The 11301-nt window shown below is 37.2% G+C and overlaps 1 non-coding gene across 1 annotated transcript; it reads left to right on the top strand.

Moving 5' to 3' along the window:
* Nucleotides 1-5094: 5094 nt before the first annotated feature.
* On the top strand, nucleotides 5095-5202 carry LOC122044555. Its single transcript, XR_006129591.1, has one exon. It is a non-coding gene; the product is annotated as a small nucleolar RNA R71 (small nucleolar RNA).
* Nucleotides 5203-11301: the final 6099 nt, after the last annotated feature.

Here is an 11301-nt window from a genome sequence, read left to right as displayed (position 1 = left end):
AGCCTGTCCAAGGCGCCTCCAGGCCGCCGAGTCGCACGCGTGGATCAGCTCTGATCTGGTCACACCTTATCCCACTGAAGGCGCCTCCAAGCTGCTCCAAGGCGCCTCCAACGCCTGGTCTAAGGCACCTCCAGTGACCTCCGAGGTGCCGCCAGCGTCTCTGGACAGCTAGATTCGGCTAGCACCCATAGCACCTCCAAGCCCCATGGAGGCGCCTCGGACACTGTTCATCCGAGGTCTAAGTTGCTCCTTTGTTCCTGCAAATTGTGTTAGTCTCAAACACATACCATGCAAGACAAAGTTAGCACAGAAATAATAAGATAGATATACTTGACAGTCGTCGGACTATCCGGGTCTGACTTCGGATTTCCAACCGGAAACCCTAGGTCGACCCGACGCCTACTGTTCCCTCTACGGGGAACGCGTCCTCACCTACTCCACTCAAGAGATTTACCTGATGCCAGTGCGATCCTCTACATCGACTGGACTTTTGCTCAGCGTTCGAAGCTTCCGGACTTTCTGCTGGACTTCCGCTTCCCTGTGGTCCAGTCTTTCACCTGGTTCGCGACACCAGGACTTTCCACCTAGGGTTACCCCCCCCTCCCCTAGGACTTTTGCCTGAAGCTCTCGACCCGCCAAGACTTTCCGCATAGGGTTACCACACCCTATGACCTAGGGTTAACACCCCCTAAGGTTTTCCACCTGCCTAACCGCAACTAGGACTTTCCTGGAATACTCAATTAAGTGCATTAGATCACAAAACAACTTAACTTTGAATTCCTTTGTCATTATCAAAACAATGGTTGATCGTCGGATGCTTCCCGCACCAACAGAAAGGATGTCCACATATCTCCACAATGATATGATATTGTCCACTTTAGGTCTAGACTCTCATGACTTTGCTCTTGGGCTCTCCCAAAAGGCCTCATACCAATGGAGATATCCTACATCTTTTTAAACCCATGATATTTACCAAATCTTTCAAATGTGGGACTTTGATTGAACCCCAACAATTCTCCCCTCAAACGAAGGACCACAATTACTCTCATGATCTAGGCCTCCCAGCGAGCATCTAGTCACCTTGACCTTCTCTGGGCCTCCCCGCAAGCATCCGCACTCGATCATCTTGACCTACTCCGGGCCTTTACGCCATCATTCGGTCACCCTAACCTGCTCCGGGTCTCCCCGCGAGTATCCGGTCACTCTGACCTGCTTCGAGGCATTTCCCACAAGCATCCAGTCATCCTGATCTATTCTGGGCCTCCCCATAAGCAGCTGGATCTGGTCAATCTTGACCTACTTCGAGCCTATCCGTAACTTCGTTCAAGGTCACCCCACATTGCATCTGGTCTGGACCATGACTCTGATACCATTTATTGTGACCGAAAGGATATCCACATATCTCCACAATGACATGATATTGTCCACTTTGGGTCTAGGCCCTCATGGCTTTACTCTTGGACTCTCCCTAAAAGGCCTCATGCCAATGGAGATATCCTACATCCTTTTAAACCCATGATCTTTACCAAATCTTTCCAATGTGGGACTTTGATTGAACCTCAACAGTAATCAGTTTATGGAAAAATTGGCTAATGGTTCTTGCCCATAGATCATAGTTGGATATTTCAAATATTTTGAAAATCATTCTATATTTTATTTTTTGCTGTGTAGTTATTTTGAAACATATGAATTTAAAACTACATTTAAAATTGATACAAACTTGAGTGATTCTCAAAGTTTTTTACTTTTTGTTAAAACTTTAAAAATATTTTGAATTTCCATATGAATATATTTTTCCTTATTAAAGAACATTAAAAGAACTATGTTTTCAAAATTTCATGATTTTTTAAATTTTATAGATTTTTTATGCATTTCTGAAATTGACTTCAGAAAGCTAAAATTCAAGCTATTTTGTGCCAATCGACTGATGACTATATTTTTCTAGCATTCTGGTTGCATATTCAAGAGTTATTTTGGTCAAATTTATGTCCAAATTTGATGTCATAGTATGCATGATTGTTTGGTATAATCTTTTTGATGATGTCAAAGGGGGAGAAATGAGAAAGTTTAAGTTAGAAACTTATTTTGTGTAAAATTTGAAAATTAAGTAATAGAGCATATGTTAAGGCGGAGCTTGGGTCTCATTCTTCATGTTTATGCTATGATTGTAGATTTTCAAGTTATTATTTATGTCAATCTTAAAAATATTGTCACATATCAAAAAGGGGAAGATTGTGAGTGTAATCGACCTAGGTTTGATCAAGTACGATCATCATGATTTGATGTGTGTGTCAAATAGCTTAAGTTAGGTTTCATATATGTTTGATATGTGTTTGAGTCATGCAGGACTTGATGGTTATCTTAGTGCGGCCAAGTTTGGGAAAAGATCATCCTATGGCTTGAGTCCTTGAGATCGGTGAAGGATAGTGCATCTGAGAAATCGTCGGACGAGGAGCAACAGAGTGGAGTTGAGGGAAGCAAACTTAAAGGAAATGCGAAGGATGCATGGAGAGGAGCCACGAGCTCCAATGCATCTAAGGGACGAAGGCCAAGTAAGAAGGGCTTCAAGGCTAACTCTGGAGTGGATGAGTGAGTGTGTAACTAGGATTAATCTACTGATGAAAGTGTCAGTCGACTAATCCAATCAACTAAGCAGTCGACTGGGAGCAATCAGAGGCATTCTATTCACTCAGCTAGTAACGACCAGTCGACTAGTATCTTTACCAATCGACTGGTAAGTGATCGTTGGTGATCGTTGGCAGAATCCCTGATTCTACAAAATAGTTGTTGGCTACATCTAATGGTAGCACCAATCGATTGATGAGTTTGCCAGTCGTCTGGTGCTTATGAAATGAGTTGATAAGTGATCAACTTATTCCACTCTATTTAAAGGTGCCTTTGAGAGATGAAGGAGGTTACTGATTCTTGCTAGAATTCTCCTAAATCATCCCTCAAGCTTCCAAGCCAATTCTCTTCCTCCTAATCTAAGTTTTCATCTTGTAAAGAGGAAGAGTCCTTTGTGAGAGGTTTGCTCTGTCGAGAAGAAGAAAGCATTAGTTGGAGATTTTCGGGGACTAATCCACCGACGGATTGAGGGATCGTCCACCTCACGGATAACCCGTGGAGTAGGAGCAAACAATCTCCGAACCACATTTCTTAATCTTGTTAGCATTTGCTTTCTCTCTTACTTTATTTTTATTGTTACTATTCCTCTACGAACTAACATTGTAGGAAGGCAAACGATTTGGGGTGACCAAGCTATTAAACCCCCCTTTTAATCGGTCACCGATCCTCAATAGAGTGTTCATGTGAGGATGAGCCCCATTTGGGGATTTGAGGCATAGGTTCAATTTAGGTCAATTTTAGAAATCTAAATTGAGACCGTGACTAGATCCTGGTCTCAGGAAGATAGGGTCTAATTAATACTACTTATTTTTATTGTGCTAAATTTGTCTTGCAGGGTATACTTTATTTTGTTGGACTAACACATTTTTACATTATAAAAGGAGCACAAAATGCCTTGGGTGAATGGTACCCAAGGTGACTTCCATGCGAAGGAAGGCACCTTGAGCTAGGCAATGGAAGGCGCCTAGGAGAGCTTAGAAGGCACATTTAGCTGGATAACACAAAAGGCTTCGTTGACGATAAGAGCCACTTTTGTTGGGATAAAACATGCGCATTGAAGGCGCCTCTAGTGGCGTTGAAGGCACCTCTAGTGGTGTTGAAGGTACCTTCAACCATCTTTAAAATGACTACTCGACCAAGGATTCAAATCAACTCATTCACGACTTCTATAAGCGTTCTTTTGAGTCCCCGACTGCTCCAACATTGTCCTCTTGCTGTGCTATGACATTGCTACGCCCTACTACTACAGAGAAGCCATCCTACACCGAGCTTGATCTGAGAATCTTCATATGTTGGGTAACGAAAGTGTTGTTAATTATTTAATTACTACATTAAGGAAAGTGTAGGCTGTTACACCTGCCCTTTTGATTTTATTGTACTCGATTCCCTCTTCTGGTTGTTCCGGAAGAGGTTTAAAGTGATTGCCCATTGATAGATCTGAGAGACTTGGGTTTTAGAGTAGGACTTGCCAAAGGCTCTGAACTAAGTAAAATCACTTGTGTTCTTTATTTTTCTTTTCTTCTACTTAATCGTTTACTTTCTGCTGTGCACTCATTTTCAAATTAAAAAAAGACAAGTTTTTCTTTAAAACCGCGTGATTCACCCCCCTCCCCTTCACGTGTGCAATGGTCCTATAGGTTCCTCCAAGGTCCGTCCACTTCTGAGCTCAACTCTTCTGCAATGCTTGGCTGGGTTTACATCTCGCTTTCCTAGAAATGACTTGGGTACTCTAGAGGATGATGTAGTTATCTGGGCTACTTGGCTATCTAGCATCTTCATATGTTGCTTAGAGTTCTCCATCATTTGACTTAATTGCTTGATGTCATTTTTAATTTCAAGTTGATTTGCTAAGATCTCCTCAAGTAGCTTTTCAGTCCTTGATGGTTAATAACTCTGTTGTTGTCGAAGTTGGAAGTTGTATTGTTGCCATAGTTGATAGCTCTTTTGTTGACCTAGTTGATAGCTTTGCTCTTGATTATTCTTGTAAGAGAAATTAGGATGATTTCTCCTCGGGATTGTAATTGTTGGAGTACGAATTATTTTGTCTCGAATTGAAGTTGCCAATTACGTCACATTGTTCAATTTGTGCAGTAATAGAACCAAGCAGACAAACTTCTTGAGTTCATTTTGTCCCTCCACGGGAGTCACAAACTCCCATAATTGAGTTAACCAAGTAGGAACCCATTCACTCAAACTTCTTAGACAAAGTATTAACCTTCGCAGATATCAAACTCAAAGTATCAAGGTCATATTTTTTTGGGTATTTTGATCGGATTTCAAAGAAAAATAGTTTCACTTCTTTCTGATGCCCATTGATGGTAATTAAGAACCACACTCTCTATTATATCTTCTGTTTCATCTAAACCTTTGTTCATAAGTGCTCCGCCAGATGCGGAGTCTAGAAACACTTTAGTCTAATAATTGATTCTATTGTAGAAAGTGTGGATCACTAACTATTTTCCCAATATTAATCCATGATGTGGACATGATTTGAGCATACTTTTGAATCTATCCCACACTTCAGAGAGAGATTCTGTATCAGTCTGTTTAAAGTTAGCAATCTGATTTCATGTGTGTTGCTTTACTTGGTGGGTAGAATTTATCTAGGAATGCTTGCTCACACTGCACCCAAGATATAATACTGTTTACTAGTAAAGAAGTGACCCAGAGTTTTGCTCTATCTCTTAAAGAAAAACCAAATAGGAATAGTATTACTGCTTTAGTTGGTATTACGTTCATGCTTGTTTTTCTACAAATCTCATAGAAAACCTCCAAATGTACCCTATAATTTATAAATCATACTAATTTCACGTACATATATACCTTAATTGGAGTAAATAATGCTCTATTTTTGAGGCATTAAGACCTATTGAACTACATTTATAGTCAAATTAAAGTGCATATATATTCAAATTTTGTACAATTATATCTAATTAAACTACATATATATTTGATTTTAGATATTTTGTACCTAATTATACCAATAGAATAAAAATCAACAAAAATTTCTACAGCTATTTCTTGATCACTAAGTCATATGTCTATAATCAGTACTACATTTGTTTTTACCATAAAAAAACTAACAGTACAAAACTTTATACAAAGACAAAATTCAAACTCCTATTACTACATCTATTTTACCATAAGAAATAAAACATGAGATAAATTAGTCAAATGTATTTTTCAACAATCCTTTATCATCTGATAATATAGTTGATGCAACACGGGCCTGATAAGTTCTCATCCTCACATCATTTACAAATCTCCAGATATCATCTATGTCACGAGATAAACACCCCACCCACATGCATGCATATATGCCACAATCCAGAGTTGTGCCTTGATGATGACACTGTTCTCTCAATACCTCATGACTGTCTATGTCTAATCCTAAAAGATGAAGTATGCAACCAACTAAAAAAAGTGCCTACAAAATAGGGAATGGTTTCATACTGCTATCTTAAGACTTATTAGAGTAGAATATCATCAAACTCACATAAACTTTAGTCATCCTTACTGTAAATGAATCATGATTTGAATTCCACACTCTAAAATTTTCTTCAGATGTTTTAAAAACCAACAAATACCAATGTCACCTGTCATTAATTAGGAAAGTGATATATTTGTATCTTCTAAATAGATCTTCATTCAGTTCCTGCAATCCATGTTGGTTGTGGATGTCAACCTTGCAATAAAAGCTCTATAATCCATGTTGCGTATTTTCATGTGTTTACCATATAGCTCCAAGTGATGAAACACTTCTTGCTACACATTCAAAGCAAGATATGATCATGTATCTTAATATAATAAGAAATAAAATCAAATATCAACTATCAAATATTTAAATTGGCTACAAACCTGCATAGTTGTGTCCATATAGTAAATCTCAAATCCATAAGTCGGACCATGTTTTTACATAATCCTCATGAAAACATTTATGATTTGACTTCCAAAAGTCTCACCAAACAAAAAGAATGGAATATAAGTCTTGTTAAGCTCAGGAACTCATCTTGTCAAATGACAACACTAAAGGAAGATAAAAATAATTTTTATTATAAAATTTGAGAAAGAAGTGTTACAAAAAAAAAAATAACATATCAAAAATAAACGTACTCCAATTTTTCCCAGAGAGAAAGTCTGTAAACAACTTTCTCTCTTCTTCAAATGCTTCTTCATGCCTGCACAAATTGGTTCTCCCTTTATATGCATTCATTTTAGTGTTGGCACGACTCTTGCCATCCTCATCCTCAACATCTACCCTAGAATTTACCTATGAGACTACATGGTTAGCAACAATACAAAACTATTAGACTTCAAAATAACGAATCGGGAATTCATGCTCCATCTACCTTTTTTCCTCTTCCTCTTGTGTTTTGGTGTTGAGCTAGGCGGAATCACAAATATTGATGCCTTTCTTTGGCAGCATACAATCAACCCTAGTCCTCATAATATCTACAATAGAAGATTGAAAAAGGTTGATCTTCTCTGCTTTTGAAGTAGCAATGTCACTACAAAAAACATGCTCTTCTTCCAATTCATCACCATTGTGTCGATCATCAGTTGAAGCATTCCCCGAATCAGATCCTACCAATCCTATATTTTCTTTATCCAATTGAGACAGAACATTTTTAACTATCAAATCAGCCTCACCATCAAAGTTAGTAGTTGACCCAACATTCACTTCCACATTCACATAGTCAAGCAACCTAGCATGTCCATTCTCACTACCGCCATCAAATCTTTCTCACCATCTAAATCTTCACTAACTTTTTCTGCCTCCTTATCGTTACTCTTATTGCACCACTTGGTTCAATCATCCTTATCATATTATCAAATTTAGAACATCTCATACAATGTGACACTTGAAAAATAAGAGTAATATAGTAAAAAAAATATCTTATCATCATTTTTAATATAATAATTTCATTATTTCTGCATTTAATGAAGAACTTCCTTGTTTGCCACTCAACAGTATCTCCTCCTCCGAAAATGGTATTATAACCAACATCTTTTTACAATTATAAATAAAACATCACTTCTACAATCATATTTAAAAAAAACATACTAAAAACATAGCAACTTACTTTAGTAAAATCAATGGTTGTAAATAATCTCTCAGAAGCATTATGTTTAATTGAAATCTTATACCGTTCCTAGTGAAACACTAGGGGAAAACAACATAAAGAACATGCATGTCCAAACTGTTGGAGTGTATACTGAAAGCCTAAGCTTTTGTAAATATTTATTTTGAATAAAGAATCACATTTAGTCAAATTATCTACATTTGTTTGTAGTTGTTCAATTAATTTATATTGTAGATAACATAGTATGTGGTGTCACATGCAGAAGATAATGTTATCAGTACCTTATAAATTATAAACAGTAGCTCATGACCAAAATGGAAAGGAACAAACCATTAGAAAGTCATAGTGTAATTAGGTATTAGTTTATCTTGACTATATAATTACACTAGTACACTCAAAGTGTATTGAGTAGGACCATTTGAGGTTGGTTCTTTTATACTGACTTTATAAAGGAACAAAGACCTCAGTTATTATGGAAGTGTGTGCTCTTAATCCTAATATAATAACAAGCACATATATTTGATATTTATTTCTTTAATTTATCAATGGGTGAGATTTAGTTCGATGAATCAATAAGCCCGATAAGTTGGGAAATGATATCACTTATAGTATGTGTTGTTGATTATAGAAGGAAACTGTGTCCTAGAGATACTAGGTTGATAATGTCCCCAAGAGGAGCTCATAAGGACTGTCATGTTAAACCCTGCAGGTGGACTTAGTCCGACATGACGATAAGGTTGAGTGGTACTACTCTTGGACTAAGATATTAATTAAATGAGTTGTCAGTAACTCACTTAATTAGTGGACATTCGATATCTTAAACACAGGGAGACTAACAACTCATAATAAGAAGGAGCCCAAAAATATAATTTGGGATTGGTGCGGTAGTTCAATAATAGTTCTCTAGTGGAATGAATTATTATTGATAAAATTAAGTTGTGTGTTCGCAACACGGATGCTTAATTTTATCGGGAGACCAAAACCAATTCCTCCTCTCGGTCCCTATCGTAGCCTCTTATTTATAGAGTACTATACCTACCTATACCCACCTTCTATACCCACCTAAAGGGGGCCGGCCAAGCTAGCTTGGGAATCAAGCTAGGGCCGGCCTAAGCTTGGTTTATGGGTGGCCGGCCCTAGCTTGAACCCAAGCTAGAGAGGGCCGGCCATAATAAAATTAAAAAGAATTTTAATTTTAATTTTTTATTATGTGGAAGATATAATTTATTAAAGAGAATTAAAATAAAAATATCTCTCTTAAAAGGATCTACAAAAGATTAAAGAAAGAGATTAGATCTCTTTCCTTATTTGTAGATTAGAAAGATATTTTATTTTCTCTTTGAAAATTATTCACATGTTGAAATATTAAAATTATAGAAATTTCTTTTTATCAACCATGAAGGGATTTTTGAAGAGAAATTTTATTTTTAAAATTTCCGGAAACAAATTAGGAAGTTTTAATTTGTTGATTGAAACTTGCCTAATTTTTTCTCTGTATGATGTGGCCGGCCATTATAAGATTAATTGGGAAATTTTATTTTATTTTTCTCAATTAAATCATGTTAAGGAAATTAAGGAAATTTTATTGTAATTAAATTTCCTAATTTACCAAGGCTAAGGAATATAAAAGAGGGGGTTGGGGTGCCTTCATGAGACACAACCTCTATTATTTTTCTCCCTCTCTTATTCCTTGGTGTGGCCGGCCAACCTCTCTTCCCCTCTTCTTCTTTGTGGTGGCCGAACCTTTCTCTTGGCTTGGAGCTCTTGTGGTGGCCGAATACTACTTGGAGAAGAAGAAGAAGAAGGAGAGAAAGCTTGCATCCCTTGGAGCTTGGTTGGTGTTTTTTTCTTCTTCCTTAGTGAAGCTTTCTTGTTTTGGCCGAACCTAGCTAGGAGGAGAAGAAGGTGTTTGGTGGTTTCTCATCTCGGAAGATCGTTGCCCACACAACGTCCGAGGTTAGAAGAGGAATACGGTAGAAGATCAAGAGGTCTTTCTAAAAGGTATAACTAGTAATTTTTCTTTCCGCATCATAGTAGTTATTTTTGGAAATAATACCAAATATAAGAGGCTTATGATTCTAGTATTTCGAATATGTTTTTCGATGTTGTGTTATATTGTTTTATTTTTCCTTGTGATTTGATTGTTCCTTTCGGTTAACCTAAAGTTATTTTAGGAAATTAAATATTAGCTTTCCATAAAAGGTTTTGTCTAGTCGGTGGTGGTTGCTCCCATATCCAAGAAGGTCATGTGCCTCGCCACGTCAGTACTGGGAACCAATTTTGGAAATTAATATTTAATGGAATTAATAACTTAAGGTGATTTGGATCGAACGTGTTAAGTGTCGCAGGAGATCCAAGTCTAAACCTAAAAGAACAAATAGATTAAGTTTTGGATCAAACGTGTTAAGTTCCGCAGGCGATCCAAAATTTAATTTAAAAGAACACATGGTAGCTAGGAAAAGGTTCAGACCTTTGTACAAAATTTTTGTACAGTGGAACCTCTAGGTTTTCCGAGTAGCAACCAACAATTGGTATCAGAGCTAGGGTTTTGCCTCTGTGTATTAGGTATTAGTTTAATTATGCACATGTCATACATAATTTAGGCAGGATAATAGTAGGATGTGCTAACTTTGTGGATGCAGGATCCAACTATTATGGCTTATAGTTTTATGTGTGTGATTGGACCCTTGGACATGTCAAGGGCATTTATATGTGTGTGCATGATTGTATTATAAAATACAGCATGAGCTGTATTTAGTTTTATTAGGATTTTATTTTTGATCTAGATACATGTACATTCCTTTTATGGAATATAGGATCAAAAATATAAAATTCTATTTTTGTCGCGGATCAAATCTTGCAAAGCGTGGAACCTTCTGAGGACCAGAGGCGCAGCGGAACAAGGAGCAAGATGGATGCGACAGCTAGACCCAGTGGCGGTGTGGCAGCAGCTTGGGATGACAACACACGGAGGACAACTATAGATAAAAGCCATAATAGTTGAAAATTAGATTTTCTATTTATTGCTTTTATATTGTGCTGTGTGTGCATGTTAGTATACATGTTTAGTAGGCTAGCATAGTTAAAATTCCTCATTTATAAATAACTAAGTGGGAGAGGGATTTTTAAGTAAAACCCATGGTCTCCATTACTGGTTTGTAAGTGATGCAAACAAGCTTGCGCGTTGGCTCTGAGTGCCTTCCTCCATATCGGATGAGCTTGTTTGTGGATCACTAGAACAAACTTCCATTTGGGATGACTATAGGAAGTTAATTAAGAGCGTGTGATCTTCCCCATCGGAAGGGGCACAATCTTATAGATGGACTTAGTGTCAAGTAATGGTATACACTTAGACACATCTAATAGTATCCTCCCCATCGGAGTCACTGCTATTATTTGTGTGACCAAAGGATACTAACTATTAATTTTATTTGTCAAAAAGTTAGGTTGACAAGATAATAAAATTAATGGGTTAAACCCTCCTTTTACAAATGCTGAATTTGTATACGTCCACATTATCGTGGCATACAATATTCAAGGTGTTTTGAGGTGTTGGTTAATTTAAAATAATATTGTTTGAGGAATCAATATT

The sequence above is a fragment of the Zingiber officinale genome, chromosome 2A (genome assembly GCF_018446385.1).
Source record: "Zingiber officinale cultivar Zhangliang chromosome 2A, Zo_v1.1, whole genome shotgun sequence".
In the NCBI taxonomy this organism is placed as follows: domain Eukaryota; kingdom Viridiplantae; phylum Streptophyta; class Magnoliopsida; order Zingiberales; family Zingiberaceae; genus Zingiber; species Zingiber officinale.
Note: the sequence above shows the minus strand (reverse complement) of the source record. Positions and strands in the feature narration are given on the sequence as shown.